Consider the following 18521-nt stretch of genomic DNA (forward strand, 5'->3'; position numbering starts at 1 on the left):
AACGTTGGGACAATGATTAAGTTCGCTACATCCGATGTTCGTTGTAACACTAGAGCTCAAATAACTTCTCACTAGTCGGCAGTCTGGATCGTGCGAAAATGCTCTATTGAAAAAAAAAAAAAAGTGATTCTTATCTGTCTTCTAAGAATATGGTATTCCAAACTGGGGAGGCCGTCAGATGAGAAGGTCAAACTACAACATAACAAACTTCATTTTGCAAACGTGCCTGAGTTCATATTTCCTTAAGAAGGATGCTACATCGGACATTTACTGTTGTCTTTTAACGCCGATTCACAATCGCGCTAAAGGAAAAAAAAATGTTGGTGCAAAGTGCCCCTCGTTATTTTGATTTTTATGCTACCTGCTGAGTTGTATATAAGCCTAGGACAAACCAGCTATATTTCTTCGTTACAGCCGGCATCACAGCAGCTCTCGCGTTTTCAGCTTCGGCATATAGCGAATCATTGCCTACAAAGTGAACGTGGCCGAAAGTTTTGCATTCAGTTCATTATAACCGATAATTCGCTATATCAATGTTCGTTTAACGAGCTTCGATTGCGTGTTGATTGGGCGCATGCTGAAACCGAGCTGGCGACCTTCGAGTAGGACGTCCGGTTCTCTACGGGGACGGTAATTGCTCCGTCCACATTATGGGTACACGTACGTTCTTTTAAACGTGGGAATATCAGTCGTAGTCGCTAGTAGTCGTGACAGTGGCATAACGGCGCCTACGCCCATTTCATTTTACTGGATTAAGGTCAATGCAGCCATTTTGGACTGTCAATGTATCCACTTTGTAAGTTAACAGCTGAACGAATGGTTAGTGATCTGTTGACAACACGGAATGGAACAGATGTACGGAACTCGGCGTGTCATGACCGAAGGAGTCGATAAGACGATTTTAACGGAATAACGTTACACAGCTCGCTTCGAATTGGTGTCGTTGGTTATGAGCGCGAAATCGGTGCTATCCGTCAACAAAAATTCGAGAAATATGCACATGAATAAATTCTAAAAATCTTCGCTTCGAGTGGAAATTCGACCTTCTGCGTAGCAAGCACGTGTTCTACCACGTATTAGTTTAAAATAGCCACGCGCATCTTCCCTCGAGGGGAACTCGAGTGAAGGCGTCGCAGAGTGTCGGGGCTATCGCTTGATTGTTGCGGAATCCGGTATTGTTTGGCAATGCTTAATTGTTATTTCGTCTTTATTATTGTTATTTGCTGAATGATGAAGAAGCCCGTCCTTCAACGAGTGTCGGCACGCTGATGTTGAGTTGTGCCCCTGGTTGAAGGTACTGTTGCTTCCAGCGCATCTACTCGAGTCAAGCAAAGCGTCAAGTCAAGCGAAAGCCAAGTAAAGACGCCCTTGACCGAATTCCAAACGCGCGATCTAGTGCTTACCAAGGAGCATTAAAAAAAAAAATGCTGGAGTGGAAATCATTGCCTATAGAAGTCAAGCCGTGCCTCTGGCAAGATGGCGGCTGCGCTGGCCATCTTACTAAGGGAATCAACTATCTTTTGATATAGAAGTAACGTAGCATTTGCATTAACATACCGAAGCCACTTGATCTTCAAGTGGGCACTACCAGAGAAGAGCATGTTTCCGCCATCTTGGCAGTGGCGAAAGCTGGCATCACTTCTGCTGGCAAGGCAATGCGGGAGCTTCCACTCCAGCGTTTTTTTTTTTAATCCTCCTTGGTGCCTACGTATATGAGGTGGTCAGTGAACAGTTATGCAGCGCGAGCAGTCGTTTTTTTTTTTTTTTTTACTAGCAGACGCTACCTGCGTCGGCCTTGCGAGGCGAGAGCAAGGAGGATTGGGCGAGAGATGGGTATAGGGAAGCGACAGTTGGCACGAGACACGAGCATGCGCAGTGGGGGTGTGGATGGCGCCGCCGAAGCCGGATCCGTGATCTCGTGCGAAGCAATGATACACATAAAAAAACTCCCAAGCATTTCCCCGAGGGTGAACATGGTTAAGTGCGAATACACGGGGTGATGCTATGAGCGGTATTTATTAATTCGCACTATTATATTTATTATTCACACTATGGTGCCTTTATGGTGTAATGGTTCCTGGGAATCGCAATTTGATCACACGGGGGAGTTTACGTCAACTCACTGGCGAATGCCAACGGATTTTAACTTTACTCCCCCTCACGACCCGCTCTCGACGGGAGCCTGAGAGAGAAGGCGGGCGCGCGAGAGAGAGGGGTGCGTGCGCAGCTGCAGCGAGCGAGGAGAGCGGAGGAGCGAGCGAAAGGGGAGGGGGTATAAGGCGCGTTACTGACACCGATATCAGCGTCGCGTCCGTGGCTTATTCGGTAGAGCGTCGCGCTGCGGCCCGCCAAGTCCTCTTTCTTTTAAAGAAAGAGAGAAGACTGCGGACGCCGCCGACGGCGGTGGATGGTTTGGGGTCACTTATAAAATGTATTCACACTTAAAAATGTATTTCTAATGCATTCTAGACCTATTCTATGTTTGCAAACAGCTGTACAGTGTCTACAGCGGTAAGCGTTTTCTACATGCCGAGGCGCTTGTAGCGACGTCGCGGTTGAACACCGTAGTGGCGGCACGTAAGCTCCGCCCAGCATAAACCTCGCCACCGCCCTCTATGATCACGTGACAACTGGCACAGCAGCTGCAAAGCTGCCTCCGAGCACAGCGCGTCGAGGTATGCGCTGTGTTCGGATTACGCGCTGTCGGTGAACATTGATTGATTGATATGTGGGGTTTAACGTCACAAAACCACTATACGATTATGAGAGACGCCGTAGTGGAGGGCTCCGGAAATTTTGACCACCTGGGGTTCTTTAACGTGCACCCAAATCTGAGCACACGGACCTACAACATTTTTCGCAGCCGCCGCAGCCGCGATTCGAACCCGCGCCCTGCGGGTCAGCAGCCGAGTACCTTAGCCACTAGACCACTGCGGCGGGGCGCGCTGTCGGTGAACAAAAATGTCCACCAGTATGATTGTATTTTAAACGTGTTCCAGACAAAACATGGTACGACAGAATAATGATAAGAATATCCGTACGTTACTTGTCTTTCTCAGAGTTAATGAAAAAAAAAACAAAAGGTGCGTGATTAATCGATTGGTATTTGATAGACCAATCCATTTTCAGGCATACTAAGTGACGATAGATTTTTCCTTGTTAAATGTCCCAATGAACTTATTTTCCATCCCTCTTTATGAAATAATAAGCCACGTGAGTGGAAAAGGAACACACCAACTTAACTACTCATCAGTACAGCTGTAACAATTTTGTAGCCTCGTAGCACATAGCCACGAAAAGTACTTGGTATCGGTGTGCCATGCACTGGCACAAACGCCCACTTTGGCAAAGTTGCCTTTGTTTAGAAAAATCACTTTGGAAAGCCACTGCAATGAGATAAAAAGCAGGTGCAGACGACTCCGGCATGGTCTAGTGGTTAGGATACCTGGCTCTCACCCAGGAGGCCCGGGTTCGATTCCCGGTGTCGGAAAGTTTTTTAATTGCAATTTTTTGCTTTTTTTCTTTTTGCCTTCGCAAGATGTGCGGTCTCACTGCCATCCACGATCGCTGATCCTTCAAGATTCGAAATGTTGTGATTCCTGCCGTCCATTGTTAACCCATCTAGCTATATCGTATGTATGGTACCAAATGAGCCATGACGCTGATGTCAAGTGTTTCGAACTATTACGAAAAAAAAAAAACTATACGATTGTCATGTCAGTCTCCTCAACTTATGCGGTATAGCGCGACAGAAGCTGAGAAACGCACCAGGCATTAAAAAAAAAAGTAAATCGGGCAACGAATGGTTGCGCGCGGGCATAGCCATCGTTAGCAGCAATGGCACGAACCAAGTGTGCAGCTGCGTGCGTTGCCTTACAGATCCGTAGTAGGTACTGCGCCGATTCGCAAAGTAAATTCAGTACGGAATTCCGATTATTCAGTATTGAGTGACGCGACCGTATGAACGAACATAAGTCAGAGGTGGTATAGAATGAAAATCAAGATATTCATGTCATGCAGGCCATGATTTACATATTAAACACAACAAGCTTAATATTAAACACAACTAGTATTGCTTGACACGGCTGTATGACGAACACAAATGACAGGTGCTATTAATGAAATAAAGACATGCATATCAGTTACGGCCTTATCTACATGCCACGGAAACTGGCCGCTTTGTTAACTGAATATTTACCAAAATGGGTAGGTCATGACATGAGTGTGTTATACAAGTGTAAATGACAGGTTATGCGTTGTATATACAAGATTATACGTTTCATTAGCATCACATGTGCGAGATTGTGAATGCATGCCTGAAGAAGAAACATGCGGCATCTAATAAGCTAAATGTCATGACATTAATGACTTCATTTGCATCAAAGACAAACAAGGTGATGTGTGCAGCTCTTTGATGGCTGCTTCGCATTACATCGATTCGTACAGTACGTGGGATCTGCCGGATTTTCGTTTTGTTTCTCTCAGTCGTACTGCCATCGGGGGTTTTACGAGGCTTGGGGCTTATTTCTCAGTTTTGGTTGCCTTGGTGTTTTATGTTTTGCCGAGATGTGGGAAGTGTTTATGTTTATAAGAAGGAAAAGAAGAAAAAGTGAGCCCCGTAACTCTCTGCATCAGGGTGTGACACCTCAACAGTAGCTCACAAGGGGTGGGGGTAAAGGAGGGATTAAAAGGATAATATTAAAGGTATAGAGAGAGAGAGAGAGAGAGAGAGAGAGAGAGAGAGAGAGAGAGAGAGAGAGAGAGAGAGAGAGAGAGAGAGAGAGAGATGCGCTGGGACAGCGAGCGAGGACATATCGAGGGATAGGAGAGATAAGAAAGATGGAAACACGGTCACAGGAGTCCCAGGACGGGGCACCACTTGCGAGAGCTCTTGTCGGCGTCAGGAGATGGCGTAGGGCAAGTCCAGTAGGTCAGAGCTACGCTGTCGTCGGAGATCGGCGCCAGGAGATGACGTAGGGCAAGTCCAGTAGGTCAGAGCTACGCTGACGTCGGAGATCGCGAGGGCACAACCGATCGGCACGGCATCCAGCGAGCGAGAGTTTTGCCGAGTTAATAGCGCACTGCCTGTCGTCTTTCTAGCGTTATGGCGTCATTTATAACAAAAAAGCCAACTTGTCAAAAAAATGTGTCCTTCGCAATTTCAGTGTGCGTGCGTGACACACACACACACACACACACACACACACACACACACACACACACACACACACACACACACACACACACACACACACACACACACACACACACACACACACACAAACGAGCGCGCGCACGATTTAGACGTTGCTCAAATCGCTGAAGCTTGCAAAAGGGCCGTGGGCCGCAGCATTTTCTTTTGAGGAATTTCATACACACGGAAATTGTGAACGAATATGGTAGACGGGGACTGACAGGCGGTACGAGCTTCCCTTTGCCGAGAGGACACGCTGTTGCCCAGGAAGTTACGATATGCAGCCGATAGATGGCGACATGCGCGCGCGCAGTTTTCCTGCGGCTCGGCACGTGCCTCGAAACGAATGTCCAGTGGCGGATCGAGGGGTGCTTGAGGGGGTGCGATCGCTCCTGCCGCCCCAAAAGCCTTTGTCAGAATAGGTCGTCAATAAAGGTGGAGCTCGCTCAGAGTCACTGATGACGTAAATTTTGCCGCTAGGACTCACTCGGACTTAAACTCACCATAATGTCCCTACTGAGACTGACGGCTTGATCCGAGTCGACTCATGAATCCTTTAGCGTTCATTAATTTTTTTAGACTTGGGTTTCACTACTTTTTAACAGCAGTAGCTTGCGCAATCGATGCTCTATTAAAGTACATTTTGATCTCCTACATTAAAAAGCGAGTTATCAGTGGTTGCCGCAGCGTTGTTGATGGAGATGACCGGCGAGATATTTTTATCAAGAATTGGCGTAAGAAAGCTTCCTGGGGGAGGACAAGGCGCATCACGGGCCCGTGACTCTCGCCTCTGATCAATAGACATTGAGTTCGCGTATGACCACTAGTTTGTTTAAGTATGTATGAGAAAACTAGAGTATGAACGCGAGCCGACATCATAAGGCTGACAACAATGCTGAAGTTGAGTAGTTATCACCATAGCTTGGCACAATACTGTGCAGCTCTCCCGGACACAGTCATCCCTTCGACTCTCCCGGACTGGCCTAAAGTTTTCTCAAGCGGACTCACTAACACTAATCTCAGCTGGACTCACTCGGACTAATCCATGCATTACTCATCCGAACTCTCTCGTACTCGCGGTTATATCTGACATTCAGTTAGTCTGAGTCAGTCGACTCATGGGTGGGTTTGCCGACGTATGGTCAGAGTAAGACCTCTGCATTTTTGAGAAGCATGCTTAAGTATACGCCTGGCTCGCCCCTCCCCCAACCTCTATCGACGTTATTTGTTCAACGATTCGTCAACACTTGAGACTTTCGTCTTTCATTGGTGTCCCGTCTTGTCATCAGGCGGTCATTCGGCTTGTCCTCCGTGAGTCGGTCAGTCCGTCACTGGATCATGAGCGACAGTGACGTCTGAGGGCAGGCTGGTAGTTAAAAAAAAAGCAAATCAAGCAAAACAGCTTTCACGACAGGGCCCACGTATTTTAATAAAGCAGGAAGTGAAATTATGCATGGTATTCGACGCACAAGCAGTCACCGGGAAAGAACAAGACTAGAAAAAAAAAATATGCCACTGTAGTCATCTCTTACAAAATTTTGGGTGACTAAGCCTGGAGGACACGGGTTCGATTCAGAGCCATGGCGAAAAGACCTGGGACAAAGGTGCACCTTGGAGTAGCCCAGGTCGAGTAACCCCACGTTTAGAGTACAGCCCGCTGTACGACGACGTTGCTGCGCTGGTTGATGGTCTTGATGCTCCTGGGCTTAGTGAAATTGTCAGTACGATCGCGATTCCCCGACGTTTCACAGTAGTACGACGCTATAACAAAGACTATTACTATGAATCATAATTAACTATTATCGTAGAAGCGTCGTAGTGTAGAGAAATGATTCGGCAGGAATGAGGCTCGTAGTATACTGATTCGGTTAGTGGCCACAGCGACAATTTCGGTTTCACCTATAGACGTAAGTTCGACAATCGCCGATTGAAGGACAAGGCTTCGTCGTGCCTGTCGTCCTTGGTAGAGGTCAAGCGCTTCGGCGAAAGAAAAAAAAAAGCGAAATGCTAATGAAGGAAATGAGCCGAGCTAGATAAAGACGAGGCAGCAACTTTCCGAATTTTTCATTTTCTGTTTATCTTCTCACGTTTCTTACGTTTCTATGTCTCGCCCTATGCGAAGAAACTTGGGGGACAGAGGCAAAAAGGAAGCGCTTAGAACTGGTCTTCCAACCAGCGGCAACCGAAGCAGCTGTCGTTCGCCTTAGCAGTAGCAGCCTTCATGGTCAGTCGGCCAGGCAGGCAGGCATGGTAGGGGAATGCGCGTCGCTGATAAGCTGGAATTCCGCGTTCGACCGTCAGACATCGATGTCGGTCTCTTCCACTGCTGCTGCTGCTACTACTACCGTCTGCGAGAGAGGACTTCTAAAACGCTTCAAAAGAAAAAAAAAAACGCATGAAAGAAAATGGCAGCAAGAGTGAAAGCATGAACGAAGAGAAAACGTCGATCAGGGAGTATATACGCTTTCCGTGCCGGCGGCCGTCTCACTTGGCTGAGCGCTGAAATTTTGCCTTACTTTTCGGAAACTCCCCCCCCCCCCCCCCCAAACTCCGCCCGCGGTCGCTAGGTGCCACTAACTCCCTGAGATAAACCTTCCCCCTCCCCCCCAACCTCAACTCACACACCCTATCCGCGTCTTCGAATTCACCCGCCCCCACGACTACTGCAATCGTAAGGAAAGTGAAAGAAACATCGAGCGTGTAAGTTATAAGAGAGATGGAGTGTGTAAAGAAGTGGGAGAGTAGGCAAGACTGCTGCGTTGATTCGAACACGGCAAAAGAAAGAAGGAAAGAAAGAAAGAAAGAGAGAAAGAAAGACAGAAAGAAGGAAAGAAAGAAAGACAGGAAGAAAGAAAGAAAGAAAGAAAGAAAGAAAGAAAGAAAGAAAGAAAGAAAGAAAGGAAGAAAGAAAGAAAGAAAGCGACCGCACCAGGGGGACGTCGGACGAAACTGGGAGCGCCACGGGAATGACGTCACCGTTCCCTTCCTCGGGTGCGTCGCCCAAATGCTCCTGTTCGTCGGTTGCTTATTAGGCGGGTCGGTGCGTTCGCTTCGCGAAATGTGAGGGGAGTGGATTTTCGGTCGTGACGCAACGCGCGAGCGAGGGATTCCGGTGACGTAGCCACGTGTAGTGAAAAGAAAAATTATATGTACCGTACGCTTACGCGCTAGCTTGAGGTCGTCTGCTCCGACGCTAAATTGGATTCGTCATCTCAGTGGCCCGGGGTCGTAATGCGCGAAAACCTCTCGTGCGCTGTTAATTTTTTTTCCAGTTAGTTTTTGCAACTGCGCCATAATCTAAAACATAACTTGGAACGGCAACGTGGAGGGCCGCGCTAGGCTAAGCTAACCTAATCGAACTCTCACGATCCGGTCTTAAGCCCCGCGTTCACGAAGCGGTAACTATATATTTATACGTAAAGCTGCACAGGTGTGGCTTGCTGGACTCGCTCGCTAGATTCCGTGCCGATTGGTTGTGCCCTCACTATCTCCGACGACAGTGCAGCTCTGGCCGACTGGGTGGTTCCTACGCCATCTCCTGTTGCCGACAAGAGCTCTCGCCAGTGGTGCCCCGTCCTCGGACTGCTGCGACCGTGTTTCATCTTTCCTATCTTCTCTTTACTTCCGTCGCTCGCTGTCCCTGCGCCTCTCTCTCTCTCTCTCTCTCTCTCTCTCTCTCTCTCTCTCTCTCTATATATATATATATATATATATATATATATATATATATATATATATATATATATATATATATATATATATATATATATATATATATATATATATATATATATATATATATATGACGCTATGATGAATGGGCGACGTGGCCTGACTCATACTCCATGTTTATTCCTTTCTGCACTTCTTCCTTCTCGACCTCTACTAACCATCACTTGATACGTCACACGATTCCCCCTCCCCCCGAAAGAAGGCATGAATTACGAACAAGAAAAAGTAAACAAAGCAAGGTTGAGAGGTCACAAATGTCAAAATGCACAATTGGTGTCATGTCCCAGTGGTGTTTCGTAACTGGCGAAAATTCAGAGAAAAGTGCGGCAGTCCGGTGAATGCGGAAGTTCTGGTGGGCGAGGTTGGCTGTGGCGTTCTGGAGAAGGTAACCGCGTCTTGCAAAACTGCACTGACCATGACATGACTTGAGCAGCTGCGAGGAACGAACAAGGTTGGAAGTCCTTGGAGCATTTGAAGGTCGAATGCCGCAGGCGCCGAATCCTCTGTCGTACGCGCTGTATTCTGTGTCGCGGCTGAGACAGAATTAGTGCTTGCAGCCTGCGTGTACAAGAACTAAAGTTCAAGGAATTATGTCTATGTTCGTGCGTTGTACAAATTATAACGTTCAGTCTCTTTCGTAGTTTTCTGTGGCGTTGGCTCCGTTGTCGTAAACTAATGGGACGGTGTCTGAATCTTTGCGTGGTAGAACTGGTGACTTCTTGTCTTGTTCGGTGTTTCCTGAGGTTTCGGAGCTGTAATCTTAGGCGCAGTCTTGATATTTTGTGCCAAATGCGTTTCTGGCGCCAATCCTTTATGCGAAGTTGCCTCGCTTCTTGAATTTGTTTTAAGAGGCTTGCATGCTTTGCGTCGTCGTCCATGTTGGTGTGTCCATTGGAGTGTCTGCGATTCACGGACTTGCTTTTGCTGGCGTTGCTGACGTTGCTGTGGACCGTATTGCGGTGGAAGCCCTTCTTGAACATCGCGCTGGTTTTCATGATAACCTGATGGGGTCTCCATTCAGCAGCTGGTAGTGTGTGAGCTGTTGTCATGCAGTTCAGGCAATGAAGATGATGCTTCAGAGTTGATAGAAAGTTCTTCAGGAGCCTTTTCTACACTGTTCACTACGAGAGGCTCTTGCGCATGGCAGCGTGTGACGTTCGATTTGTCTGAGCCTTCTGTTTTGTTTGGACTCTCGAGGTTGTGTGTGCCGGACAGTGATGCATGAAACCGTATGGTAGAAGAATGGCTAGACAGGGTATTTTTCCGATGCGCCAGGTCATCCTCCATGAATACGGCGGCCTTATAAGGCAAGTGGTGAGCGATAGGAGCGCTTAAAAAACCGCGTGACGAAAACCCAGGTGGTGGACCACGTATGCGAGACGAAGAGTGAAGGGCATCAGGTGGTTGAGCAACCTCTCGGGTCATATGCTGAAGCGATGACTTCGGAAATGCTGACTTTCGCGCAGTAGGGAGGCGCGCTTGACGGTTAGGTTTTTCCCAATATACGCATGGCCTTCTGTAAGTAAACTCATGTGCCACTTTGTCTTGAGGCAGTTGTCGATTCGCACTGGGCTTTCGAATGGTTGAGGACTGCTTAAGGAATTGACGACAGTGTGCGGTTGTCTCTAGATGGTTGGCATTGAGCAGGTCTTGGTCATAGTCGTTAAACGGGTAATCATCTCCTCTTTGATTTTTTGCCATGATTCGTCCTTTTGAAATATGTGGATGAGGTAGAATTTGAAAGCCTCACCGGAGACGTAGTCGGTAAAGTCGATGATCATCTCCCGTTCCGACCATGATGCAGCGCGGCGTGGAGCTCGAAGAAGTTGAACCAGTCTTCTACAGGTCCGTCGTCCGCTGATCCGGCGTACTTGGGGATGTCAAGGTCAGCAGATGGTTCTAACATGATGCTGGTCGATGCGTAATGTTAGGCGCTTGTACGGTAGTCCATGTATGGTCAGGGTGTCTTGCGGAGAATTGCGTCGATGATGAGACACTGATGAAGGGGCTTGGAGGTCTTCATCCCGCCGACTCGTGTGACGCTATGATGAATGGGCGACGTGGCCTGACTCATACTCCATGTTTATTCCTTTCTACACTTCTTCCTTCTCGACGTCTACTAACCATCACTCGACGTCACACACACACACACACACACACACACACACACACACACACACACACACACACACACACACACACACACACACACACACACACACACACACTGTTATGCCAGCGAGTCCTCGTCAAACGTCCGTGCCTCTGAAAAAGGCAATCTGGGTCAAGGCCAGCCCGCCGTCTGCCTGACGCGAACATCTCAACGGCGTGAACACGCGCGGCGCCTCTCTCGCCCACGTGCATTGAGTCAGCGGCGCACGTGACAGCGAGCCGGCGTTCTCGTGTCTGGTGGTCTGACGCATGGCGCGGCAACCCCATTGGAAGAATCTGCGCTGACGACCAGCGGCGCTTCTGATTGGACATTTTGGTTGGACCCGGTGTAAATAAAAGAAGCCCTGCGGCGCGTCGCGATCGGCAGTCCTACGAGAGAGGAGTCCCCATGTCGGAGAGCCGACATGTGTGTGAGTCAGCGGTCTTAGGCGAAAGGCTGACCTATGTGTTAGAGAAGAGAGCTCGGCTCTTCGAGTCTCTGTCGGCCCCAGTGCCGAAATTGTAACGCCTCTGTAAATATGCTGTACATAAACCTTGTTTAACTCACCGTCGTCTCGTCCGCTCGTCTTATCAGCTCTGCGCAGAAGCAGTCGCGAGCTGATAAACATACGCTACCAAACGGCTGGTGACCTTCCCGGCGGAGTTGGAAGCAGTGGCGCCTCCGGGACCGTGTTGGCGTCGCCGTCTTTCGCAACAGTGGTGGCTTCGGCGGGATCGGTCCGTCGTTCTCAACAGTGGTTGGCAGCTGCGGGATCGGCCGGCGTCAGCGACATCGATGCGGTGAGTGCCTGATGTTTTCCCCTCAGTTCACCAGACTACTCTAGCTCAGGTTGTAGTAGTTTAGAGAAGGGCTGTGTGAAGCATTGAAGTGAGCTTTGATCGTTTCAAGCAAAGTCGAAGTGCTTTGAAACCAAAGTTAATGCGGAGAGGGTAAACACGGGAGTGTGAAAAATTGCTTGCGCGTCTTGCTAGTTGACTTATAGTGGGTACGGCAAGTAAATTGTTAACAGGGGCAAACAGCAAGAGGCTAGTGTGAACGATGGAGAACCTTAAAGTGAAGGAACTCATCGAAATTTGTGAGGAACTCGGCATTACTTTGGGCCGTGCGAAACGAAAGCAAGCGATCCTTGAGATCATGAAGGATATGAGGGAGTGTCGGCTGAGGAAGTCGATGAGGCCTGGGAGGATATTAAAGCACGCCGTGAGGAGGCTGAAAGGCGAGAAGTAGAAGCTCGCGAAGAAGCTGAAAGGCGCGAAGCTCGCGAAGAAGCTGAAAGGCGCGAACGTCGTGAGGAGGCCGAGAGACAGGAGCGTCTCGAGTTGAAACGACTAGAATTGGCAATCCTACAGTGTTCGCAGGCGCCTAGCGTAGCTTCTCCGACGATTCAGGTCAGCAGTTTTAGAATTCGGGACCAACTGCCACCGTTCGTAGTAGGCGAGGACATGGCGAAGTATCTCGTCAAGTTTGAACACGTCTGTGAGCGAAACGCTTTGGAGCGGTCTCTTTGGGCGCAGAACCTGTTAGCTCTTCTTCCCGGCGAAGTGTCCGACGCATTAACTTGCTTGTCTAGGGAAGCGTTTGAGAGCTATGACGAGGTTAAGGAAGTGCTCTTGAGACGTTACAAGTTGTCACCCGAGGCTTTCAGGCAAAGGTTCCGGTATGCTGAAAAGGGGAATGAGTCACACGTTGACTTCGCGTTTCGTCTTAAAGCCGATTTAATTGAATGGCTCAAGGGCGAAGGTGTTTATGACGACCGCGATAAAGTGGTGGAATGCGTTGCATTGGAGCAATTCTACCGCTGCATCGAGGATAATGTCAGGCTTTGGCTGCAGGACAGACTTGGTGAAGTACAGCTAAACAAGGCAGCAGAGTTAGCTGAGGAGTATTATACTCGTCGAAAGTTGCACAGCAGGGCAGTGCGCGTTGAAAAGAATGAGAGAAAAGAGGGCTTTTCAAAGAAACCTGATCAACGGAGACCCGCTCCGCACCGTAATTTCAAGAAGGACCCGTCTCTTACGAAGGACAGTGTAGGGGAAGGGCAAACAGAAGCGGATAAATCGAGTGAGGTTTCTACCACACAAGCATTTGAATCGGAAAACAAACGGAAGCCGCTAATCTGCTACAACTGCAAAAAGGAAGGACACATCGCGAGAAACTGTCAGGAAAAGTTTGCCTTCGCAACAATCCGAGAATCAGGAAAAAACATGCGGTTGTTGGAGCCGTATCTCCAAGAAATTAGGGTCAATGAGAAAACGTGCCGAGCACTTAGAGACTCAGCGGCAACCATGGACGTTGTCCACCCTTCATTGGTGTCTCCGGATGACTTTACAGGAGAATGCGCGTGGATCAGGCAAGTCGCCGAGGAGCAGAGTGTTCGCTTACCAATCGCCACGGTTGTCATTGAAGGCCCGTTCGGTAAGCTTCGCACCGAAGCGGCTGTGTCTGCCGCGCTAAATGATCGTTTTCCTTATCTTTTCTCCAACAACTCGGAGCAGCTTCTCAAAGAGCAGGGCAAATCGTTCTTCCCCAACGTAGCGTGCATGGCCCTCACGCGATCGGAAGCGCGGAAGCTTGACCTTGTTCAATGCGGTGAACTCTCAAGTGACCTTGTCGGCGGGTCGACGGAACCCCAGAAGGGAAATTTTCCGCATGAGTCATGTGAGCAGTCACGCGAGCGGCCCGTCGCGGGAGCGGCCGGCGCGGTATGCTTAGAGGGAGACGACATGGCGCCATTGAGTCAGAGCGAGAGGGTTGCAACGCTCTCGCCTGTAGCGGAAAGTTGGAGCGAGCTGCCGAGAGTTGATCGAGAGACGCTCATTCGAGAGCAGCGTGAGGATCTCTCGATTGAAGCGCTAGTGGAAAGCCAAATTGAAGCGCTAGTGGAAAGCCAAATTGAAGCGCTAGTGGAAAGCCAAATTGAAGCGCTAGTGGAAAGCCAAATTGAAGCGCTAGTGGAAAGCCGAATTGAAGCGCTAGTGGAAAGCCAAATTGAAGCGCTAGTGGAAAGCCAGAAAAACGCGGCAAAAGTGCTGTCGAAGGAGCCCTACGAGGAATCGGTGAAGAAGCGTGTTTTTGAAGTAGGGAATCGGGTAATGCTGCTGCAGCCGTTCAAAAAGAACAAGCTTGAGGTTGAGTGGGAAGGGCCCGCCAAAGTATTATCGAAGCTTTGCGATACAAATTATGAAGTGAAATTAGGAAGGCGGCCGGACAAAATTTACAACTTGATGAAACCATACGTTCAACATCAAGCGGTCGTAAATCTGTTGTTGAATGCTTCAGAGGAAGAGGAAGCAGAAATTTTGAGTTCTAGTGAGGTAATTGAAGGGGGATCGAAAGTAATCCGGGAGCAGATAAACCTAGAGCCTAGCTTAAGTGAAGGAGGACCTGAGAAAGAGGACCTGAAAAAGATTGGTTCCGAGTTTGAAGACGTGTTTTCGGACCGCCCCGGAAACACGAGGGTGATCGAACACGATATCGAGCTAAGCGGTGACGAGTCAATCCGTAGCAAGCCGTATTGTTGTTCCCCTGTGCAACGTCGCAAGTGTGAGCCGCTCTCGGTGCCGCATAGGTATCGTCGCCTAAAAGTGGCCGGTTACTGAGGTGGAGCATGTTGCTCCACAGCGCAACTTTGACGTTCGCTACAAAAAAGGAAGGCTAAACGTTAATGCAGGTGCATTGAGCAGTGCGTTTAGTTAGTACCTTCTCAACCTTTCGGTTTCTGGCTGGCGATTCGGGGCAAAATTTTGACCTCATCACGACCTGGGCTGAGCGCTCTCGTTCAGAGTGATCTCAAGGGGCCAACTTTGTGGTATTCTAATTCGTTACGTTGTTGTACGTGGGAAAAAAAATTGAATTGAGTTGTCATTTTAAGAGTCTTTTGTCCCACATGTGCCTCTTGATGTAGAGGGAACAAAATTCCGATAAACACGTAGATAGGTATATGTTGTACTATACTTTGTCTGGTGTTCTGCGGGTGACCGAGGGCACTTGCTTGTGTCGTGTGTTGTCTGTTGTCGAACCGTTCTTAGCAAGTTGCAGAACCATCGACAAGTGCTGAAACCGAAGATGGTCAGAAGAGACGAGCGAAGTTGGCCAGCAAGTTGTGGCGACAAGCCAGTGGAGCTGGGATCCGTCGTCAAAAATGGGATGTGTTCCCGGAACAGTCTGGAGCTGTATTCTCCCCATGGCCCTGGAGGCGAACCTGGAGGGACCTGGCGAACGAGCGCACCTGACATCCGAGCCCCGTGGAAGCAGCTCGTCTTTCCGGTGCATTGTCTGGCGGCGGGGGTGCTGTTATGCCAGCGAGTCCTCGTCAAACGTCCGTGCCTCTGAAAAAGGCAATCTGGGTCAAGGCCAGCCCGCCGTCTGCCTGACGCGAACATCTCAACGGCGTGAACACGCGCGGCGCCTCTCTCGCCCACGTGCATTGAGTCAGCGGCGCACGTGACAGCGAGCCGGCGTTCTCGTGTCTGGTGGTCTGACGCATGGCGCGGCAACCCCATTGGAAGAATCTGCGCTGACGACCAGCGGCGCTTCTGATTGGACATTTTGGTTGGACCCGGTGTAAATAAAAGAAGCCCTGCGGCGCGTCGCGATCGGCAGTCCTACGAGAGAGGAGTCCCCATGTCGGAGAGCCGACATGTGTGTGAGTCAGCGGTCTTAGGCGAAAGGCTGACCTATGTGTTAGAGAAGAGAGCTCGGCTCTTCGAGTCTCTGTCGGCCCCAGTGCCGAAATTGTAACGCCTCTGTAAATATGCTGTACATAAACCTTGTTTAACTCACCGTCGTCTCGTCCGCTCGTCTTATCAGCTCTGCGCAGAAGCAGTCGCGAGCTGATAAACATACGCTACCAAACGGCTGGTGACCTTCCCGGCGGAGTTGGAAGCAGTGGCGCCTCCGGGACCGTGTTGGCGTCGCCGTCTTTCGCAACAGTGGTGGCTTCGGCGGGATCGGTCCGTCGTTCTCAACACACACACACACACACACACACACACACACACATATATATATATATATATATATATATATATATATATATATATATATATATATATATATATATATATATATATATATATATATATACGTTCATAAGGAATTCTCTTCTCGGATACACAGGAGTTTTTTTTTCATGTTTTTAAGTTTGACTTCAGATTATGCTTTCGTGTATTCATTTATGTGTTTCTCCTTGTGCAAGTAGTTGGGTTCTGCGGCTGTCATCCGTTAAACATAGGGATCGTGAACACAGACGACCCAAAAGTAGACATGGATGGCACCGATGACTGTAATTATTGCATTTCATTCGCGAATAGCCGTGGGAGGGGGGCTCATATTTAATTTCAGTACTATAGATGCAAGAAAGGGAATGACATCATCAAAGTGAGAAATTATTTTAAAAGTGACACTGAGTTACGAAGTGATGTCTAAGACAGCAACATTTCCATAAGGATGTGCGCCGTTTCACAATAACGAGCGAATGAATTGAGGTCAGAACAGAGGCTTGCAGGACAAAACCTAAATTATCGTCTTGTTTGTTCAAGCCGGGTGTGCTCTTGGAATCGCCGAAACGAACGTGATTTGTTGTCCTGTGAATGCAGCACAGCGCAATCGCTTCTCATCAGTAATGTAGTACTGGGACGGGGTATAAATATTCGTGAAAGCGTGTCCGTCTACGAGGTCAGGCACGCACGCACACGTGCGACTATTCGTCTTGTGGCTAAACGCAAACACTGCAAGGACAGAAAGCTTGATCGATGGAAAAACAACTCGGAGAGAGATTTGCCCGGCCGCGCTCCTAACACGCAGCGATATAACGAATACAAACAAACAAGGGGTACGAGGAATGCGTATATTGTTATTGTTTTATTTGGAATGTCGACCTCTTGGGCACTTTTTATATAGTTTACAACACGGCACCGCATTCATGCGGCACGTAAACAAGTGTTTGTTTCTCGCATGAAGTCTGCAGTAGAGATCGTCGAAAGGAATATGTCGAAAAGTGTACCGACCGCGTTGGTATATTGGTTAGGCGTTGCCTGGCTGCTGAACCGTATGTCAGGGGTTCGAATCCCAACCGCAGGAGACCATTTCGACGGGGGTGAAATGCCAGGGGGTTGTGTGCTTAAACTCAGGTGCACCTCAAAGAACCCCGTGTGGTCGAAGTTCCCGAAGCCCTTTCCTATACGGTGCATTCGTAATCACATCGTTGTTTTTGGGACGTAAAACCAGAACAGTGTTTTTGAAGAATGCGAAGAATATATGAATACTTGTACCCGCCTACTCAAATGATAGTTTAGATAGTGTATAGTTTAGATAAAGACTGAATGGGCAAGGAAAAAAAAAATGACTGAGCACATGTAGCTTGCACCGAACTGTGCACGCGTGGAAGTTTGTGCTTATAAATCGGTGCTCGGTATTTAGGAAACTGCTTTCACTGCATATTCTCTACTACGTACGAAGAATACATGACACAGCCAAGAATTATTATAGTATTTACCTTTGTACTACGTAGCACTGAAGATACTTTGTTTCCGTTGGAAGTTGCGAAAGCAGAAGTAGAAACATGCGACGATTGGTTTATTTCGTTTCATCAAATACTCTTTAATATAAGCTTCGTTGTGCATACTTTGATTAATTTTATAGACACCTCAGTGGTACTAATAAGACCTTGCAAGGCGTGTACAATAAAAAGAAACAGATAAAAACAGATCAAAAATTAAACAAATGACAGTGATGATGAATTATTAGAAAGATGTGTTCCCAAGAAAACTCTGGGCACCTCGACAGGAAAACGAAAGAGTAAAACGATGCCACCTTCTCTCGACGAGATTGTGAATAAGGTGGAGCAAGCATTATCTGCGTTAATAAAAAAAGAGGCCTCGACATTAGCGATGAGAGAGCGAGAGAGAGAAACAACTTTATTTATCCCATCTTAAGGGAAAGGGGCTGCGAGGGGGCGAGAGATCCCACTCGAGGTAGGCCTCTTCTACCACCTCAGCCCACCTCAGGATAGCCTCCTGAAGGTCGAGGGTTTTGTACCTGTGCATGGCAACCTCCCACAGCTCCTGAAGAACTGTCGATGGTCCCACTCGCGGTAGGCCTCTTGTGCCACCTCAGCCCACCTCAGGATAGCCTCCTGAAGGTCGAGGGTTTTGTACCGGTGCATGGCAACCTCCCACAGCTCCTGAAGAACTGTCGATGGTCCCACTCGCGGTAGGCCTCTTGTGCCACCTCAGCCCACCTCAGGATAGCCTCCTGAAGGTCGAGGGTTTTGTACCGGTGCATGGCAACCTCCCACAGCTCCTGAAGAACTGTCGATGGTCCCACTCGCGGTAGGCCTCTTGTGCCACCTCAGCCCACCTCAGGATAGCCTCCTGAAGGTCGAGGGTTTTGTACCTGTGCATGGCAACCTCCCACAGCTCC

General features: G+C 48.7%; 1 protein-coding gene and 1 non-coding gene across 2 annotated transcripts in view; both read left to right on the forward strand.

The window, feature by feature from the left end:
* Positions 1-18521, forward strand: part of E23 (ABC transporter G family member E23) — a 482421-nt gene that overhangs the window by 104962 nt on the left and 358938 nt on the right. The gene's annotated exons all lie outside the window — the stretch shown is intronic.
* On the forward strand, positions 3419-3490 carry TRNAE-CUC (transfer RNA glutamic acid (anticodon CUC)). Its single transcript has one exon. It is a non-coding gene; the product is annotated as a tRNA-Glu (tRNA).

Source organism: Rhipicephalus microplus, chromosome 3 (assembly GCF_043290135.1).
Source record: "Rhipicephalus microplus isolate Deutch F79 chromosome 3, USDA_Rmic, whole genome shotgun sequence".
Classification (NCBI taxonomy): Eukaryota; Metazoa; Arthropoda; class Arachnida; order Ixodida; family Ixodidae; genus Rhipicephalus; species Rhipicephalus microplus.